Below are 21,385 nucleotides of genomic sequence, written 5' to 3' on the forward strand. Positions count from 1 at the left end.
TTCCTCACAATGAGATGTTCCAAGTTTAGGAGCCTTGCTATTTTCAACAAAGAATTAATTGCAAAGTAATTAAGTTTAGGGCAAGGGAATAGTCGAGCCCTGTCTATCATAAAGGGACAGAGTGGATGGTGACATAATGAAGCAAGGAGACGATGCTTCAGATTAACACAATCGTGCGCGCGCGCGCACACACACACACACACACACCACACAGTCTCATTCTAAAGCATACAAAGAAACCTTCCATCACTTATACTGACAAGATAAATCTAAGCTGCTTAAAGAAGCACTTAATTTTGTTTTCATTAAGTCCCAGGGTTAAGGGCTTTACCCTCAACTTCACACAAGTGATGTTAGGTTTTCACCTTGGAATGCTCTCAGTGGCCCTGTGTCTATTGAAAGATCCAGCAGTGAGTGAGACGTGTCACGGGAGCCGCATGTGTCAGTCGTGTTGCAGGCCACATTCCCACTCGGCTGCACTTCCCTCTGTGAACACAGAGCTCCTGAAAGACCCCTTGTACCAAGCCCTCTGCAGTCAAGCATGAAAATTCACCATTCGGCAGCAGCAGATGTGGGTGGGGAGTGCAGCTTAGGACTGGACAGTCCCAAGCAGGTTTTACCACTGGAGCTCCACCGCTTAATCTGCTTCATGGCGATTAGATTCAGGGACCAAGGAGGGGCCAGCTTTGAGCAGACGTGAGCAGAGAAGGAGCTGGAGAATTCTGGGGAGTATTTTAGACACATCCTGCCACATCCCTGCATTCTCATTAATGTCATCTACTGCCAAATACTACACATATGTACCTGGAATCATATTACCTGGGAGTAGAGGGGGAAAAAAAGCACTAAAAGAAAGAAAGAAAGAAAGAAAGAAAGAAAGAAAGGAAAAAAATATTAAAAAAGGAGAGAAAAATTCTAGAGGGAAACATACTAAAATTTTAACCGAGGTTTTATCTCTCTTTTTCAATTCTTTAAAAATAACGAGTACTGTTTTACTTTTATGGTGGGCATAATAAAACCAACTTGATTTTGATTATTTGTTGAAACCTCTTTTAAAACACAATGATTCTAATGAAATGTACTTTTGAAAGCCCTTCCTGTCCTGAAGGAATTTCACCCTGGACTGCAGACGGCAGGCTTCAAGAAGAAGGTGACTACAAGTAAACTGACATTCGGTGTAAAAGGAAGGATGTGTTCAAAGCTACTTTAAAAAAGTACTTTGGGTGCTTTCTGGAGGTTTCGGGCTGGAGGTGAGCTGAGGGAGGGGCACGTGAGGGTGCACTTGGAAAGGGTCACTTCCCTCTATTCATCACACCCAGCCTGAGAGCAAACCAGGCTCACAGACAGGGCTGTCATGTGGCCTGGGCGGCTCCCTGGAGATGCAGAGCAGGCTCTTCCAGCGTGGGGCTGAAGAGGCTGAGACGCAAAAAATAAAACCAGTCCACGCCAGGGCTCTCCCCAGGGAAGTCTCTGTTGTTGCCTTTTTCCCTCCTCCTACTATCCATAGAGGTTGGTTGGTTTTGCTTAAATCCCTCAGAAGGGAGTGTAAGATTCTCAGGAAATACAAGATAAAAATACAAGGCTAGCCAGGAATGCCCTGCAGCAAGGAAATGTCCCTAAAGCCAGAGGACCTAGGACGAGTGGATAGGTGCTCTTTCACAGAATTCTGCGTCACAGAAACTCATACCTGACCTGGCCCTGCTGCTTCGACATTCCGGCCACACCACCATTACCTTTTGGGGCTACACAGCACTGGCTTGAGGGCCTTTAGGTGGGTTCCCTGGGCTGGAGCGACCTGGGTGTGAACAAGCTCGCACATGACACCATGCCCTCTCCAGGACCACCTCAAGCATCCCTGTGGATGGGTCCAGGATTTAAGGTCCTGCTGGCATCAGCTTCTCCTTGTGGCCAGAAGGGGCTGGTACTTCCCTTTTTGAGCCCACAGAGGTGGTATGAACACTTGTTCTGAGTTTTCTTCTCCAAGCCACACAGCAACTCACTTGAAGGGCTCAAGTATTCATCATTGTTGTTCTTGATTCATGGTTGCTTTTGCTTTCCTGCTAGCCAGGTTCTCATCTTTGCTATGGCATTTTTGGGCCACCACCCCCAAAAAAAGACAGAGAGCAAACAATTTCCTTCCTACACAGTGAAGAAACCTGGCCAGCTTTTACTTCCTTCTGTCAAATGATCCAAAATGAAGCTAGGCATGGTGGTGCACACCTGTAATCACAAAACTTGGGAGGCTGAGGCAGGAGTATTGGCAGGAGTTCGAGGTCAGCCTGGGCTCTATTGCAAGACTCTGTCTCAAAAACAAACAAACAAAAATATTCCAAAAGGTAGGGTAGGTCAACTGGTTTTATCTGAACGTTGAATGTGTATTAAATACCAAAGAAGAAATTTTGATACAGTGTGGAAAATACTGGTTTGAGTTTTTCCCTGAGACTTCTATGGAGACTGCAGTTTGGATTTAAAATTTTCCACTCACAGCTTACATTATAAATTTGTAAAATATCACCACAAGTATGTTTGTAATGATGACCCTGTGATTTCTGAACAGTCACTTAACTACAGTGTGATTTAATCAAAGGATTTAGCAGTTGCTGGGGCAAAAGGCCATAAAACGAACAAAGCTAGAAATGTAGAGCTGTCTTTAGTGTGTAATTATTCGAAGGGAGACAAGGGCATCTTATAAAATCAGAGAGAAGATGATAGTGATAGCTATTTTCGTTGGTGACTAAGCCCTCGAACACAAGCCTCTGGAGTTTGCTTAGGGTTAGAAATCTACCCCATCCCCTTTCACCAGCTCACCAGACTCCTCCCTTTCAAAATTACTTAGAAAAAATTTTTAAGAGTATACTATGTTCTATAGACTGTAAGAATGAGGAAAACCCGGAGATAATTTCTCTAAAGGGAAACATAATCTATTTGCTTAATGGTCCTACAAGGAGCTAATAAGTATCATCACTCCCAGAAATAATAATACTTTGCTTTTATGTAGAATCTTTCTCCAAGGAATGTAAAGTATATCGAACATCTATCTAATTAATCCTTCTAGGCTCCCCAGGTGGGAGGCAGGTGGCAGGTACTAGAGAGGCTTCCAAGGACCATGCATGCACCTGCCTCGGGTGAGAGAGGGGAGCTATATAGAGTGTAACAAAAAGGGAACACGCCCAGTTATTCAGGTCTGCATGACCTCAGAGCACTCAATCAACTCATTCAAAAGAAGAATCAATCCAGTTTGGTACTGGTTGCCAGAGGAGCAATAGGATAGAAACCTTTTCGCTGACTGCCTTGCTTTCTCCCCTGGTTGGGCTCCTGGTGTGTGATCTTTAGTGAGATGCCAACCAAAGAACTCTCAGTTCTCTCCCTCAGCATGGTGGTCTCTTCAGCCCTGATAGCTCAGACAAGTCAGATTTTCCACCCTCCAACAGCAAGCACACCAGCCATGTGGCTTTGGTTTTGCCTAAATTTGGTTGCCCAAGACTGCTTGGTGCCACTGCAGTGTGGGTTTCTGGGTGGTATTTTGGGGTTGGGGGACCCAATGTGGTAAGTGAGGAGCAGGGGCTTGCAGAGTCACTGGGTAGCTGCTGTTTATCAAGCAATAGGAGACACACTGCAAGTCTTCATCTGATGTATCAAGGAGAGATCCGAACCTGGCAGGATTCACCCTATTTCACTACATTTTAAACATTCCCTGGGCAGAACTCAGCTTTGTGCAGGCACAGACTCTGCCTAGAGACAGAAACCTATACTGTGGTCTCAATAAACAGCTCATGAGGGCTGGGGATTTAGCTCAGTGGTTCTGCTGCCTGCTGCGAAAGTGCAAGGACCTGAGTTCGATCCCCGGTCCCCCCCCCCCCCCCCAAATAGCTGATGAAAGGGAAGAGGCCGGGTTTCTACAGTGTGAGCAAGCCTCCAAATCAGAGCGGAACTTCACACTCTTTTAGGGCAGTGCTCTCTGGGGCATTAGGACTCTGCTAAAATGACTTCCCAGAAAGGAAAAAACCCCAAGAGAAAATTCAATCAAATTAATAAACTAGCTGCCTCTGAAGGGAACTACATTTTTTTTTTGAGACAATAAATAGCTTCTGGTTCTTATTTACCTAGCCAAAGAAAAATAGTCACTTTTTTTTTTAAAGACACTAATAATGAATATATGTAGTGTGCCCAGAGGGAAGACACCACTCTGTCCAGCGCTGGAACTTATTAGATAATCAATGGCCTCGTGTAGGTGCTGGAGTCTTGGTTTGTCATTAGAAAGGTGAATACCCAATGAAGCCCTCAGAATGGGCTGGCGTAAAGGACAGACTGCTCATTCAGCCACCTGTAGTGACTCTGGTGTGCTCGGGGATCTAGCTTGCTCTTCACACTAGCAAAATTCATTTCCTGTAAGCGCCTATGGCCCTCTCTTCTGGAAGATACAGGGATATCTTGGTTTATGAATTTAATTTGTTTTACTATTTGAGGGAAGATGGCTGGGATTGTGTTTGTGTGAGAAAGATGGCTGTGGTTGTGTTTGTCACCTGATGTGGAGTTTGCAAATGGAAGCAAAATTCTGCCAAATGCTTTTATTTGTGAACTGAATTCTTTGCAAACAGAAGCGTTCACAAACCGAGGTATTACTATACTCAGCTGGTCCCTAAGGCCACCTCTTATTTCACTCCTCTTGGAATATCTGCTCTTTCCCGCCCTTTTTCTCACAACTCCTCTCTCCTTCCAGTAACCCACTTTCCCTGAAAAGGTAAGACCCAGCCAGAGAATAATCAGCCTTGAAAACTAGAGATCAAAAATGCCAGTCCCACTCAGCCTGTCCTCGCCTTACCTGCCTTACAGAGTAGCCACTGAGCAAGAGAACAGTGATGGTGGGTAAGGCCAGCATGGGCTTATTGGGGCTGGTATTTTTCAGCTCTAGTTTACAAGGCTCATTATTTTCCAACTAGGTCTTATTTTTGGGGAAACAAAGCATTTGCCCTCAGTTCTTAGTTCATCCTCTACCACTCCTTGACCTGAGTATCACCCCACTGCTCCAAGGCCAGCCTCTCTGCTTCTTTAACACTGGGGTCCACACTTAATTCTTCCAGACCTGCTTCACACCCTGATTGTCTCCACAGCCCCACAGCATTTGCAAAGAGCTCATCACATATGCACTTGGCTTGATGTTCATCACCCACCTGCAGACATTTGCACAGATATGCGGTTAGCTTGCGCCTCCTGCGCAAACTGCATGGAGTGAGACTCACAGCTCAGGCTTCTGGAGGGGAAAGGGTTGTCTACAGGATCCTGTGCTCTTCCCCCCAGCACTCTGCCAAGAGCAGCCCACTGAATTGTCTGTGTTGACTGTCCAGCTGGCCTTTTTTTGTTTCAAACAAAATGTTGCCAGTTTTCCACCCAATTGACATTCGACAGCTTCTCTGTCACTTTATGCCTGTGTGTGTCCCAAGGTGGGTGGGAGAAACACTTAGGAATAGCTAGGAATTTTCCTTAATATTTGCACAAAAATCCTTTCACTTAACTCCCTAGACTCCATAGAAGTCCTGACATCTTCCTCTCCCTTGCAGGGCCTTTCAGTTCCCTGCACTTTCATACTCCCTGTTCCCAGAGCACAGCAGCAAAAGTGTGGCTAAGTCTGTTTGGTATTCAAGTTCGAATTATTTGTATCTCAGAGCTCAGCCTGTGCAGTAGAATTCTGACAAGGGGGTGAATCAGGAGATCCGTATCCTACCAGGGTGGGCAGGGCTCATGCTGGAAACAAACAGCAATGAGAAGGTTAAGACCCCCTTGCTCCACACAAGGCTTCACTCCGACCATAGACAACACAGGCTTGTGGGGGCAAGGCATGATGTGCAGAGTGTCCCAGGAAAGCTCCTGAGAGCTCAAGGACGTGGGGAGAATCACAGAGGTCTTCAAGAAGCCACTGAGTTCCAGACCCTTCCTTCTGGCTGTCCCACCTCGAATCCTGTATCAGAAAGACCAGTCGTAGGATTCCACCATACAATATGTCCTCAGGGAACCTGGTGAATTCCAAGTAAATTCATCTCTGAACTAACTGCATTTAAGGCTCTTTTCCTTTCAGTAGCAGAGACTAATACCAACTATCATTCCTATGTACCAAGTGTTTTGCATGTAGATCTTATATCATTCTACAACACTAAGAACTGGTCAGTATCACTTGCATTTCATTAAGAAACTCAAAGAGGGAAAATCTCATTACTTATTAAGCCAGACTGGGGATTGAACACCCAGCTCCTTTGATCTGAAGGCTGTCCTGTTCCTGTACATCACCCTGCCTCTGCAGGCTGAGCCTGAGGCCATACTGTGTAGAAGAGGTAGAGGCTGTAAACATCCAGTGCATGGTTTGTTGGGATGTTTTACATTGATTTCACTGACTCAGGGTCATTTGAAAGCCGGAGGACTGGCAGGATTGGAGACTGGATTCCAACCCAAGTTCTGCCACTCTGCACAGAGCCCTACCCTGCCTGGCACTTGGATTTGGGAAGACAGATTTCTCCTTATGTTAAGAGCAACATTAAAAAACAAAACACATAATGCTTCCATGTTGAGTGTTCAAAAAGACTATGGATAAAGGACTCATCCAGGATGTGGTCCAGGAGATGCTGAGGCATCTATCGAGGCAAGGACAGTGCGCTGGGGCCTGACTGACGAGCGCTATTCCATGTGCACCCTAACTCTCAGCTCCCCAGCCCCATGGAAGCCCACCTCCCCCAGAGCAGCGGGAGGAGCACGGTGAGCCTTTCAGATGGCTCCTGGTTGCTTTGGAGAGGCAAAGCTCTTCCTACTGCACCAGTCCCAGCCTCAGAAGAGGGAAGCGTTGCTGCTAAACCTCCCACCCACTAGGTCAACACACAGAAAAGACCTTCAGGACCTTCAGCAGAAAGAGGCCCCCATGCTGACTCCCCTAGGCCCATCACCTGGAGGGGGAGCTGAGGCAATGGCAAAGCACATCATGCTGCTAGGAAGTAGTATACTGAGACTAGAATTCCAATTCCGGGTTCCTTTTACCTGGGTTTCTCAGCCTGGTTCCTCCCTGCAGCCCAAGTTAGACAAATCTATCCCAGAGGACGTTTTTCCTCTATGAATTCTTGTAAGGATGGGGATCCCTGTCATTTTGTTTTAAATTAATTTTATTGGTACATTTTAGGTATACATTATAATGACATTCATCATTGGAAATTTGCACCTTTACATAATCTCTCTTGGTTCTTATTTTTCCCCCTTCCCCTGCCCTCCCTTCAACCCCTCCATCCCTCCCTATTTACAAAGACTTTGTTTCCATTTTTCACTTTCTCATATTAATTCCATTCCCTTCTTTCCTTTCCCCTACCCCTCCCACTTCCCCTTCCCCTTTGCCCCTTTTCTTCCTATTTCACATTATCTGTTGGACCTTTTAGTCCTTATTTACACTTTTAGTTTCTCAAACCAGAGAAACTATTCGATATTTACACATGTGTGTCCTATTGATTTCACTTAAGAGTATGGGCTTAGTGTGCATCCATTTAGCTAGAAATGTCTCTAATTTCTCATTTTTATGGCTGAGTAGTAGTCCATTTTATAAAAAACCCCACATTTTCTTTATCCAGTCTCCAGTTGATGGGCATTTGGGCTGTTTCCAAGTTTGAGCTATTACAAACTGTGCTGCTATGAACATGGGCGCACATATATCACCGTGGTATGATTCTTTTAATTCTTTGGGGAAGATCTCCAGCAGGGGAATAGTTGGGTCAAATGGGACTTCCAGTCCTAGTTCTTTGAGGTATCTCCATACTGATTTCCACAGTGGCTGTACCAGTCTACACTCCCACCAGCAGTGGAGCAGGGTTCCTCTTTCCCCACAGCCCCTTGGGATGCCCATCTTTCCTCTGTGTGGCTCCCAACATGGCCTAGATGCCCTCAAAGCCCTGCATGTCTCATCTCACCTGCAATGAATCGCTGATGCCCATTCCTCTTTCCCTCTTCTACACTACAAACTTCTGCGGGCCTGGGACTACATCCCTGTCTTCCTTAACTGTCAATTTCTTTTTGCCCAAAGAGATGCCAGCATAGAGCAGGTAATCAATACATAGGTACTAAATAAATATACAATGAATAAATGTCGAGAAGTTGCCTACAGTACTCAAGAAGATGGATGGTTTCAGGCAACAGCTAATTAAAAGCCAACAGCAACAAGGGTAGTCTAAAGGGGCTTGTCTTCCCCACTGCTATGTGCTGCTTCCAAGTCCACATACCTGGAACCAGAAGGGCCCCTCTTTGGAGAGCTGCTCCACAGAGGACAAGGGAGCCAGGGTGAGGGTGATCCTAAGGATGGCTAATTAATTCTGTCCCATCCATCCCTGACTCTGTCCCTTTTTTTCTTGCTCTGTCTTCTCCTTTGGTCCTGATACCCCTCAGAACCAGGAGTTTTCTGGGGATGACTTCCTTGGGGGGGGGCGGGTAGATGGTACCACCACTTCTCGGCCTTCCAGGTTTCTCCAAAGCTTGCAGTAACCCACCTTAGCCTCCACGACTTACTAGAAAGATCCAAAATTTAAACAACTTTATTGAAGCAAATATAAAATAGCAAGTTTCTTAGTCTTCCCATGTTCACTCTCGAGATGCTATAAATTATAATAGCAGTTTCAATTCTTTTTCTGCAACAGTACAACAAAACTATTTTGTGATATGCAGTCTAATAATACACTGATTTTTAAAAAAACAAATGTAATCTGAAATGTCAATGACAGTCTGTTTTCTTCTTTGAATATCACAAGTGATTTTTGTTCTCTTAGAGTGGCTAAGATATTCAAATGGAACTCTTACCCTAAATACAATACACTGAAAACATGGTTGGCTTGATGTAGGGATGAAGACTTATTCTAGGATGTCTGTCAACCCAGTGTGTTATACAATTAAATGTGATCTGCAGGTGTGACTGCTATCTTTGGGCAGGATGCATGCTCTCTGGTCTACACAGTCCACAACTGTCCTACTGCCTAAAGGAAGTGACGCCATCATCAATGGCCATTTAGCATCAGGTTCACATGATGGTTTAGATCCGTTGCAGTCTCTCTTTTTTTTTTTTTTCTGGTGGTACTGGGAATTGAACTTGAGGAGTGCTGAGTTATATCCCTAGTCTTTAAACCATTTATTTTGAGACAAGTTCTCCCAAGTTGCCTGGACTAGCTTCAAATTTGTGGTTCTGCTGTTTCAGGATCCCAAGTAGCTGGGATTATAGGCATGTACCACTGCACCTAGCTGGCTTCTCTTTTTAAAATGCACCCTGCCAGCTTCAAGTGCCCACCCAAGCTCTGCAGTCTTGTGCGTTAAAGACCTCGGGTTCCAAATTAAGCTTTGGCAATTCCTGCAGAGGCCTGAGGCTCACCTTCATTCCAAAGCCCACAAGGACCTGCTCAGTTTCTACACATTTCCAGGGAGCCTTTCATGACTGCTGGCACTGGGGCTTGGGAGCCCAGGCGGCCAGAGTCAATGACCTGCCAATCAAGTGGGGTGAGAATTCCCATTTCCCCCTCAGGGGCCTACTTCGGCAGACTTCTCTCCTCTGTGGGAGAACTTGGGTTAAGCAGAGAAAAAACAACAGTTTAGGTTACATGCATCAGCAAGGCAAACAGATTTTCCATTTCATCTAGTTTTCTTCAGACCATAGCCAAGACTTCCCTGGCAAAAAAAGATCACATCAAATTGTTCTAAATTATGGAGGAAGAGGATAGTTATTAACATAACCTTCTTCCATAAGAAAACGAATGTGATAAAACCAGCAATCAACTCAAGCCAGAGAGGACAAGAACTGGCCCCCATGAGGGATACATTCTTCCTCTGGTTGTTTGGAGGAAATGGCTTCTTAGCTCCTCCTATCCCCCTTCACCTACTAAGAAACCCAATGGCACCTTTTATCAGTTTGGCAGAAATACAAAGGCAATGTTTAACTCTGTACTTAAAGTTCTCAGTCCCTGTTGTCAGCATTTTCAGTTCTCAGGGAATACTGAATGGATTATTTGGAGAGTTTTGTGAAACTGAGACTGAACAGTGGCAACAAGGAGGAAGAGATCCAAAAGTAAAGAACATTCTAAAGTCCACTTCCCTGAGCATTCCGATCTTGCCATTTTCTCTCCTTCCCAACTGAGTCATATTCAGCCCTGAGCAATACTCTCATAGGAGGCAGCTGATGTAACGTCCTCCACTGACTGTGTTTAAACCTCAGGCCATCCCAAGCAGCTGGGAGGATTGAGTAAGTGACAAAACCTTTCCTTGTCAGTCTCTGCGACAATACAGCGACATTAACACAGTTCCCAGTTCTCCTCCAGCCACATAGTAAGGGCTGAATACACACGAGCTGCTAGTGTCTTCAGTGTTTTATGGAAAGCACCTGATTTCTAAGATTCAAGCCTTACAGCAGTGTTTGTAATGCAGAGTAATAGTGGTTAGCTGCATAGTGCCAACTCGCAGCTTTCAAGCTAAGATTTCACAGGGTTATGAAGTAAAGTTCTATAACCATCTCAAAGGAGTGAGGTGGTTTCAGGGGCTAAAACCAGGCTTTGCAGAAATCCAAGAGCAACCAAATCAATGCTTCCTTAATTCCTTCTGTAAAGAATGATTTTTCCTTCCCATATGGAAAGTTTGTGTTTATGGGGCTTCCTTGGATGTCAAAATGGGCTTCTACCTTTCCAGCCTGATAATATATGGATGTGCTGTGTGACCACATAGGAAAACAGACCATCTAGTGAGACAGTTGAAATGTGGTCTTATGATTTTGTAGAGTGAATGATGGAATCCTTAAACCGAAAGGCCAGAAGAGTTACTGAGTTCAGGAGATATGACCAAACTTTTCTAATTAATTAGGGGGAAGGGAGGAATTGGAACCAAAGTCTTGTATTTCACCAAGATGCCTCTGGAGTCTGGGTTGATTTACTGTGTGGTTGGAAAGCATTAGTCCTTGCAAGACTTTCTGATCCTACCTCTTCCTACAAGGGAGAAACAGCTTTATACAAAACATCCTATGCCTATTCCAGCAGGCTCTGTGATGAAAGCAGTTGGCCATGCCTCCCAGCCTAGAATCATTTCCACGAGCAGACCTACAAGGAGAGGAATCCAACATACAAGGCTATGGTAAGGAGCAAGAAGGGGTGAGGAATGCAGAAGCGGAAGTATGAAAACAGTAAATACTGAGAATTTTCTTTCAATGAAGTGTGAGGCACAGCCAGCATCTTCCTCCTCTTCTAACCTCTGTGAAAAGAACAGGTAGATGGGAAAATAATGGCCCATGTAACACAAAGGTCACTTCCAAAGACCTTCAGAGGAGTCCCCTAAAAGAGCTTCTCTGGGACTAAGGAGGGTAGAAGCAGTCTGGGCAAATAACACTATAAAAATCACAACTTCATTCTTTCTTAAGGTCTGCATCTATATAAATTGTGCAAATTGTGCTGCATGTTGAAAAACAAAACCAAAATTGTATTTTTAGAAAAGAAATATGAACACACAATTGAGATCCTTTAGCCCTCCAACCAGGGCCCAGCAGTGGTTTCCAATAACGTCAGTCATAGGTTAGTTTTATTCTAATCATATACATAATTGTGTGCATGTGCATAAAAACACATTCATGGCTTTGTAGTTGAAATCAATCTAAAACGCTTGGGGAAGGAAAGATTCATTTCCTAGTTCAAGCCACCAATCATAAAATTCACAGTTGCAGGAAATTGTGTCACACTTAAAGAAAAAATAAAAAATTCTGATTCTTCCTCTCAAGCAAATGTAGTGAATTTCCTTTGCCCAGAATGATTTTACACTATCCTAGAACTACTCAGTCAGCATCTTTAATTTTCATTTCTCCCAGCCTCTAGGTCAGTGCTTCTCCAAGTTTAAAGTACAGATGAATTGCCTGCCAATCTTATTAAAAATGCTAATTCTGATTCAGTAGGTCTGGGTGGGCCTTGAAATTCTGTACTCCTTTACAAGCTCATAGGAGATGACAAAACTTCCAGTCCAGACTGAACTTAGAAGAGCAAGATTACAGACCAAGCCCATCTGTCATTGTTCTTAATAGGGTAAGAAGTGGGCCACAGATCATTATGGCTGGGATAGCACACCTCTACGAGCTACAATGTCCTTTGTGACTCTTCCCTTGCTCACACCCATATTCCTCCTTTTGAACCAGCTTCCTTCCTTCTTTTCGGCATGCACTTGCAGCTGCCAACCTAAAGGGGGCAGCCGGTAGCACTGGGACAGCAGGCAAACTTGGGTTCGAATTTCAGCAATACCACTTCCTAGCCAGGTGCTTCTCATCTGTGAGACACATTGGTAATATGGGGCCAAGACACCCAGGCATGAGCTTGTCGTTGGAGATGAGAGGATATACAGCACCCAGCATTGTGTCTTACACACAATAGTTCGATAAACACCAGTCTTCTTTCCTCTTTCAAGTATCTTGCCCCAAATTAGTGCTGCAAGAGTGACAGCAGCTTGTGAACTGGAGAAGGCTATGGGGACTGTAATACGTAAAGCACACTAGTAAAAATCTGCTTCTGACCTCGGAAGGTGGAAAGCAAGGTATAAGCTTCCTCTTTGGGCAGTAAGTTGCAAAACCCAATGTTAAAAATCACGATGAGGTGAGTGTGGTGGTGCACACCCATAATCCCAGGCTTCTAGGAGGCTGAGGCAATAGGACTGCAAGTTTGAACCCAGGATGGGCAATTTAAGGAGACCCTGTGTTTAAAAAATCAAAAGAAAACAAAGGGTGGAGGACATAGCTGAGTGTGAAGGCTCTGGGCTCAGTCCCTAGTAACACACACACACACTGTACACGTGTGCGGGACACCCTTATGCTGCTTCATTATCCTCTGTTATTATTTGTAAGTTGGTATCTTTTGGCCTCATGAAATAATTAACATGTTTTTACTGAGCTGCTTTTATATGCTGACACCACCTCAAATATCCAGATCAAACCTTCATATACAACCAGGCCCTAGAATAGCTGGGTTTTAGGTAAGGACACTCTGGATGATTACTCAAAATGCTGCGTTTTTATTTTAACATTCCATGTTCTCTAGGTGGGGCCTTTAGATCAGCAAAACTATGCCAACATGGTAAAGTTGGAATAAGAACATTTAGTTTGGCATACTAGTAAAATAAATGATAGCGTGGGTATCACTGGGCAGTTCTTACTTTTCTGTCCATCCATTAATCACAGATGGAAGGATCTTTCTCAAATGCTTGTTTCTCTTCTCATCTCTGATGGAACATTCAGATGCCACTCCTGCACCTACCCATGTGCTAAAGGTTTTTTTCCTTGTTGTGGAATTCAAGATGGAAGTGACAGGAGAGAAGTAAAGATAGTCACCTTGAGAAAGGTGATTGTCCACTTTTAAAAAGCAGTCTAGCCGATAAAATGAAGTTAGATTTACAAATCAAACAGGAAAAACCACTCTAGAAGAGGGGCTGTGGTTAAATATGAATGACAGATATGTGTCTGTGGTTTAATCACATTTGAATGAATAAGGATCATTCGCTAAGTCTGATTTTCTCATCAACACTGTCGCCATGTTGGAAATAGACTTCAAAAAGCTAACTTGAGCCATGCTGGAATAATGAGAACTTAATACACAGAGCTTGGGTAGCAGGAATCCGCCTACCCATCTACACTCTGACCTCCTCCTAACCCAAAGCACAGCACTTGCCAGAAGCAGATGAGGAAGTCGTTCATATGTGGAAAAGGGATCTCTCCAAGGTACACTAAGACCATGTGCCTTCCACTGGTGAAAATCAAAAAGAATTGTACAAATATTGGCCACAAGAAAAATAACACTCGCTGTTTCAGATCTGAACATGGCGCAATAGATACAGGATACTCTCATGACCTGGGGAAAGTTTCTATTTAGCAGAGGCTCCTGATCCAGTCTCAAGGTGAAGAAGTCCCCAGGTTCAATTGTTGACCTTCTTAAGAAAATAGCTGTGTGTGTGAGTGTGTGTGTGTGTGTGTGGCATTTCCAAGTGATTGTTAACAACAGAATTAAAGCTGCACAATGATTCTGTGAAAGAGCTTTTCTTCCTTATTTTGATCTTTATCCAATCAAATCAACTCTAATTTTGAAAATGGGCTCAATATTATACAGTATGAAGGAATTATTAATTTTAAGTTGGATAATGGTTTTATGGTTATATAAAACCATATTTTTTGGTACCAGGGATCAAATATAAAAATATTAAAAAAAATATTTACCTCGAAGCATTCAGTACTAAGATGACAAGGTGACTGAGATTCTCATGGAAATACTATAGCAAAATTTAAAAAACAATGTGTGTTTATGTGTGTGTTTAGAGGAGGGGTAGACAGACAATCATGGTAACATGTTGATGGCTGCTGATGCTAACGCTGAGTCCACTAAAGGATTGCATTTGCTCTCAGCCCTGGAGTATTTTTGGAAATTTTCACAATAAAAGTTAAAAAAAATCTAACCCCAGTTAAATAGAGTTTCTTTAAAGAAGCCCTAAAGTAGTTTCTACAATACAGACTTTTGCAGTACAGGCAATAGGTGCAAAAACCCCGAGCAATAACTAATGGCCAATCTGATGCACATTCCATTAAGTGCAAGTAGCTGTCACAAACATCTTAATTTAAAGAGCTGGGGATTGGGGAATTGTGGCCCTGCAAAAAGCTGAGTCCTGCTGCTGCTCACAGAACTGGTACATATCAGACCCTTAAATTTTTAAACATGGCTTTCATGTTTTCAAGAGCTGAAAAGCCTTTGAAAAGTCAGCTTGTTAGAAAATTCACCTTGTGGACTCCTACTTCAAGGATTGGGTGAGGCACCTGGGCACTGGTAAAACTGAAGTCGGGGTGGGCGAGGGGGTCCGCAGGTAACAGAAGTGTGTTGCATGCTTCAGAAGCAGCAGTATGGCCAGCTCTGAAAGCATGAGCAGAGCTACACTGCAGTAGTACCTTCTGGAGATGCAAAATATACCTTCTTGCTGGAGAGGCATTTAGATTCTACAAACCCTTCCTTTATGGGTCCTTTTCTAGTCTCTACAAAAAAAAAAAAAAAAGGCAACATTTTGAAGAAGGATGAAGCAGGAAACTGAAATCCAGTCCTTCCCACAGCTCCATGTTATTGTAAGCACTAGGCCAGTGACTCTGCCTTGGGCACTTCTACTTCAGGACAACATCTCACACTCAGCAAGCTCCCTTGCATCCTTCCAGTGCATGGGTTCTGACCCATATGAGAGCTAGCCTGATGCCCTCAACCATTAACCATCACCCCTGTATTTCTCTCTCTGGGCCCAGGTAGCATACAGGACTCCCATCTGGTCACAAAGCTCAAGATGAACAGGAAGAGGAAGAAGAAAACCAGCACAATGGAGGTTAACAATGTCAAAATCCAGATTCTTTAACATAAAATGTGTGAATGGGCCCTATTGCCTTTTATCAACAGTATATTTGACAATCCCCATGAGTGGCTGCTCTGTTTCACTAATCATTTATGCTGAAAAAAGCGAGTTCCTGGGGACTGTATGGATTGATGGCTCCCCCACAAACATGAGAACACCTCTATGCAGGCTGGACGCGACAAGAAACAAAGCTTGCTGGCAGCATGCACCAAGGTCTCTGGTGAATTTCTTGAATCCACCCTGGTAATATTATTATCTGGTCCAGGAAAGAGCAGCTCTTTACTCATCGCTCCTGATTTGAGTAGTTTTTAAAACGGTATTCTCTATTGCCCGTAAGAATGACTAATAACTGTTGGCTGTAATTTCCCAGAGTTTGTGGGTATGACTTCGAGTCTTCCTTGGGCTTGAATTGGCTGTATTTCGTCTGGGGGCTTGCTAGGGTTTTCAAACACGATTTGCCCAAAAGCCCCATCCTGCTCTTGGTTCAGCTTGATGGTCCTCTTAAACCTCCTACCTCTGCCCCCACGCCCCAGAGTCTCCCTGCCCACTGCCTTTCCTACAGCATAGACCACCAGTCAGACAGTCAGCCAGAAAGCTCAGTTCGAAACTGCAATCCCTACAGCCACCTTTCCTGGGGTAGCACAGCCTTTATTCTGAAGGTCACTGAATGAGTCAGGGCAGAAGAGACATAGAGACTACAAGTTCTTTGACTTGTGTTTTGGACAGAAATTGGCCTAGCCAGAGAGGGAAAAGCATGACCTCATTAAGCTCAACTAAGGGCTGGTGGGAGGACTGACCAAATTAACAAAAACTCTGAATGACCAAAACACAGTTTTGGTATTTTATATACAGTTCTCATGAGCTACACAAGTTTGCTAGTGTAAGTTCTGAGTCAGAAATAGATAAAAGGAAATTGAAACCACAAATAGCCAAGTATGTCTCTGAGGAGTGAATCTATTCCATCATAGTGATGTTCTTGTATATTCTTATGTGCATGATTTCAGTATATACTTTATTTACCCACACATATCAGATGTATTGAGCATCCCTAAGTAGAATTCATAGTATTAAGTGCCCTGGGGGAAGGAAGACACAAGTATCCTCAAAAAACTTGGTAAATAGCCATTTCTTAAGTGCTACTAAACAAGTTGTTCCCCTAGTAGAAAAAATAATGCTGGATTCTTATTTATACTCCAGATATACAAGGCTATTTTTTTTTTTTGGTACCGGGGATCGAACTCGGGTCCTTGCGCTTGCGCAGCAGGCAGCGAAACCACTGAGCTAAATCCCTGGCCCTACAAGGCTATTTTAAAAGGAACAATTACGTATGAAACACTTCTATAACAGATGAGTCAGGGATTAAACTTAAAAAAAATTAAAACACAAGTAAAAGGCTTTGCAATTTGAAAAAGGTTGTCTCTGCAAAGGGCTGTCTCTGATGAGAAGCACCTGTCCCCGCAAGAGCATCTTCTCTTTGGGGATCACTCTTCATAAGCTGCTGATTCTTTTTTTTTTTTTTTGGTACTGGGCATTGAACTTGGGACCTTGCACTTGTGAGGCAGGCGGCGGAACCACTGAGCTAAATCCTGGCCCTGCTGATTCATTTTAAAGAATTACTATAAAGCAGTGATGACGAACCTTTAGAGCTTTCAATGACAACAGCCTGCTGCGGCACCTGTGCCATGGGTTTGCCACCACTGCCACAGAAGGTGCATAACCAGCTCTTTTGAAATGCAGTGACTGTTTCAACAAAGGATGCCTATATTCACTGGCTGAGCAAATTATTTTGTCATAGGTTTGCCTCTCCAGAGTCTAAATGATCACAATTAGTGACATTATACTAATCCTTTTCTACTGAAAATCTATCAAAGAAATGACACTAGTTCAAGTCATCACTATTCACTGTTGACCTTTTCTTCTAGTCTCTAGTTTCTTTTCTTTCACTTAGCTATGTATAGTACTATTTTTTTAAGTTCTAAATTTCAAGAAAATGTCAATGTGTCACCAATATATGGTTTATCATTCACATCAGTGAATGAAATCAGCTACATGTCATTAAAAAACATCTTGGTTTCCAGTATCCAAAAAAGGACAGGAAATAAAATCATAAAAAGAACCCAGTAAACAGAGGTGCAGCTAAAAATCACACACGCAGTGAACTATTCCTTACAAGATTTTTCTTTATATACATACAAATAGAGTATATTCTATCCTGCTTTTTCAGTGGAGAGGACTTACCTGCAGCTCTCTGACCTGCTTCTGGCTTTGTTAACCCCTGAGGGACTGGGTCTCCCACATGGAACCAGCTGATGTCACCAGCAGAATTCTGCCTTTGTGAAGACTCAGAACTTTTGCTCCACTTTCTGCTCCTGTCACCTCCTGACCTCCTGGACTCTAGGCCCTGCCCACCCAAGGATTTCACCTCCTTATGCTCCTCCCTGTTTCAGCTGCTACACTGGACTCACTTCCTTGTTCGCCTGAGGCTGAGCTGCGTGCCAGGTCCCTCAAGCAAAGCTGGACTCTGGTCACTATTGGCCAGTCTGGTCCTTCCTGCGGTCATCCAGAAAGAATGAAGGAATGGACGACCACACCCTTGGTACATGAGGATCTTCTTGCTTGGAGGAATGTTTCCAACAGCAGGCATGAGGATCCTGCTTACCATCTCCCATCCTTCCCTCTCCATGTCCCACAAGCAATGGGAAACCAAGGGATTCTGCACATGTTCATAGGGTGTGCTGCCCACTGAGCCCAACTTCTCAACAGATCTCTGCTAAGAGGCAATAAAACTGGCTTTCAAGAAGCCCTGGGATCCCCAGACTCTTGTCCTTGGGCTGCTGAGGTCTTCAAGGGCATGTGGACAATTGAATTTCAGTTTTTATTAATAACACTATAATAATATATAGACATTTTCTTAGGACACAGAACTTCTTCCCTAAGGAAAGATGTCATGGAAGATAATGCAGACCAGAATTTATAAAAAGTCTAATGATTATACACAAATACATGGCTTACTATGTGAAGTTTCACTTTAGCAATAGTAATACTTTTGGATTAAATAAATATAGAGGCCGAAAAGTTGCTGAAAAGAAATGTAAAAGCATTTGTTGAATTGGTTGAATGAACAGATGTGACACAATCAAACACACACACACACACACACACACACACACACACACACACACAATTTTCTTTGAAAATTTAGGGTAAATTCCATTTTCATTGACAATTTTCACCCTCAGGTCAGGCCAGGAATTGGAGAAGGGGAAAGGATGGGAAAAGAAAAGTAAGCTAGGCTGATTGAGCACTTTTTCCAGTGAAACGATTTGCAAAACAATCTCCCTAACTAAAATAACTGATAGATCCTCTCAAACAATTCGCACTAGAAGTTTCTCACCCAAACAATGAGGAGGTAAGTGCACAAGAGGTTATTAGGGTCTGAGGCAGGACTCCAGGCAGGACTATCACGACAGTATGTGCAGACACTTTGCCACCCAATGCGGGTCTACAGCCACTCGTCCATGCAAATACCACGCCAAGAAGTACAGGTATTTTGGGAGTGCTTGTTATACGCAAGATACTGCTGCGGGGGGGGCTGTTTTTGGAGCTGTAAGAAGGGCCAAGACAAGCTCTCAATCCGGTAGAAAGCCAAAGGTTGGCAGTACGTATGCGTGTGCAGGGCACCTCTGCCACCTAGAGACTGGATGGTCTATCTAACTCTGGAACCCTTGACCTTGTCATGGATAGACTATAGTTTTAAGGTAAAGGTGTTCGTCTCCTGTGGCTTGGCAGATGTGTGACATCTACTAATATGCCATCTGGACACTTCCTTTATACCCCTGGCTGCATTTTATTATTTCCATTCTTGTTTTTGTCCTACCCTGGTTTATTTGCTGAATTTTTATCTTGGGTCCTCTACATATTATTGTAAGCCATGTCAAATTCTCTTGGAAAGCACACAGGTCTAAATTCTGAAAGAATAAATACCCTACCAGACACAGAATACAGACAGCAACTTTTACCACCGGTAGCTTTTGCTGAGGGTTTTTCTGTCAGGCAACATTCCAAACGCTTTCCCAGTGCTGGCTTATTTATTCTTTAGGATCATCTGTTGAGATTGCTGCAGTTATTACCCCTAGCACAGATGAGGAAAATGAAGCACTGAGAGTTATTACAAACCCTGTTAGGAAGAGGCAGGGCTGGAATTTTAATCTCCACATATTCTACTCGCAGGTGCTCCAGCTCTGGGGTCTCGGCTCGGGCTGCAGCCTCAGCTTCCTGTGCTGGGTTCAGAGGTTTCCCCTGCTGTTTCACGTGGGGACTCCTATCCCGTGTGCTGCCCAGTCTTTTGGTCCTTCAGCAACCTTGGCCCACCCTCTCTCAAATCCTCCCTCACCCCATCCAGGGGTGGGTGGGAGCTCCCACGCCTGGGGCCTGTCCCTCTGTAGGGGGAGCTCTGTAAGGAGAGGCCATGTCCTACTCGCTGTCAGGCTGTCAGTGCCTGAGAGGACATGTGAGCCGTGCAGGTTTTTAATGAAGTTGGACGTGGGCTGTCTGAACGAGTGAGGCCCTATCACTCTGCCATGCCCACTGTGCCTGAGATCCTCCGGCCACTCTCCCAGAGAGGCACATCTGGATGCTGCTCCCTGCTGCCGGTGCTGGCGGCCCCTTTGTGGTCACTCTGTAGCATGCCCTGCCTGTGCTGGGATCATTCTACAAGTCTAGGTGGTGCTTCTAAAATTATGCAACTATTACTCTGCGAGTTGTAAAGCATATGCATTCAAGTATCATCAAACTGGGAAAACAACAGCATTTTTTTCCAAGGGAGAAATGCCTTCCTGATTAGTGACAATAAAATAGACGTGACTTCAGTCTAACTTACTACATTCAGAAGTCCCACTCTCCAAGCTGGAACGGGTCCTTTTAATTATCTTATGAGAACTTGGCCAGCACCGTAGCCATCCCTGTCTCTCCTGCTTGGACAGTCTTCTTCTCTTTTGTTTCCTGTGTTTTTATCACCCAGGCTGTTTGCTGGACAATTAATCATGTGTGGTTTAGTCATCCATGCCATCGTGCCCAATTGTTATTTAACTCGTGCATGGCTAAGTCAGGTTTCTGACCGTTTTCTATGGAAATTTCTTGAGAAGAGACCACTGTGACTCAAGTCTCGGGAGATTCTTCAGTGTCTACTAACTCAAGGATTGGTTTAACAGTCGTTTGAGAAAGGCCATGGCAAGTCCTCAAAGGCTATGTCCCTCAAATAAACCTATTTTAAATGTCCTGCACTGGGCCACTGATAAGTGAATGTAAGGAGATTTTAAAGAGCAGTCTCCAGGCAGAGTTGTCCACGTTCTGGTCAAATGAGAACGGTGAGAAGCAAGGCTTTGGGACAAGGCAGCTTTGGGATGTGACTCGAGGCTTACCTGGCTCCAAACTTGTCCCTGTCCATTCATTCTGCTTCTCAGAGCCACCCTCCCACTTACCAACCCTTCCAGGCGAGCAGGGAGGAAAGAAAGGCGAACGGCAAGTCCAATGAGTGAATGGGTGCAGGACCCACAGGGAAGCAAGTGGAAGCGTCTCCATTCCTGGCTGTAGTGGGATTGCACACCCGAGGAAAGTAAACAGTTCTGAGAGGGGTCACTAAGGACCAGCGTTGCGCACCTACTGTGTGCGGGGCAGTGTGCGGCAGAGGGAGGACAAGGTCATACACCCAGCCTCCGACACAGGAACACCAGCCGAGCACTTCCAGGAGGGCTCCTTTTTCCTTTCTCTGTTGCTGGGGCATCAGCATCCAGTTATCTCTGCAACTGAGGTTGCCCCTCTCCCCTGCTCCACACAGCCCAGCCTGCCGTCTCAGCCTCATCGGTGCCTACTGGTCCCTCGGGGCTGCAGACACACCGCTGTGTCTGGGGCGGGTGGGTGTGCAGGTGAGAAGGCAGGCTTCAGGCAAGCAGGGGGTTAATAGCTCATAAAATAAAACCCTCTAACACAAAAATGT

At 44.4% G+C, this 21,385-nt stretch overlaps 1 protein-coding gene across 2 annotated transcripts in view; it reads right to left on the bottom strand.

Moving 5' to 3' along the window:
• The window catches only part of Rora (RAR related orphan receptor A), a 674,381-nt gene that overhangs the window by 186,525 nt on the left and 466,471 nt on the right, over window positions 1–21,385 (bottom strand). Inside the window, exon 1 of one of the 2 annotated variants that reach the window (XM_087199153.1) lies at window positions 17,629–17,745. The exons of the other annotated variant lie outside the window; for it this stretch is intronic. The gene's annotated coding sequence lies outside the window, so the exon portion shown is untranslated. Of the gene's footprint in view, window positions 1–17,628; window positions 17,746–21,385 lie in introns of those variants that run through there. 2 annotated transcript variants of the gene reach the window in all.

This window comes from Heterocephalus glaber, unplaced genomic scaffold, assembly GCF_053883595.1.
Source record: "Heterocephalus glaber isolate CG9 unplaced genomic scaffold, H.glaber_assembly_v1.0 deba00001689, whole genome shotgun sequence".
NCBI lineage: Eukaryota > Metazoa > Chordata > Mammalia > Rodentia > Bathyergidae > Heterocephalus > Heterocephalus glaber.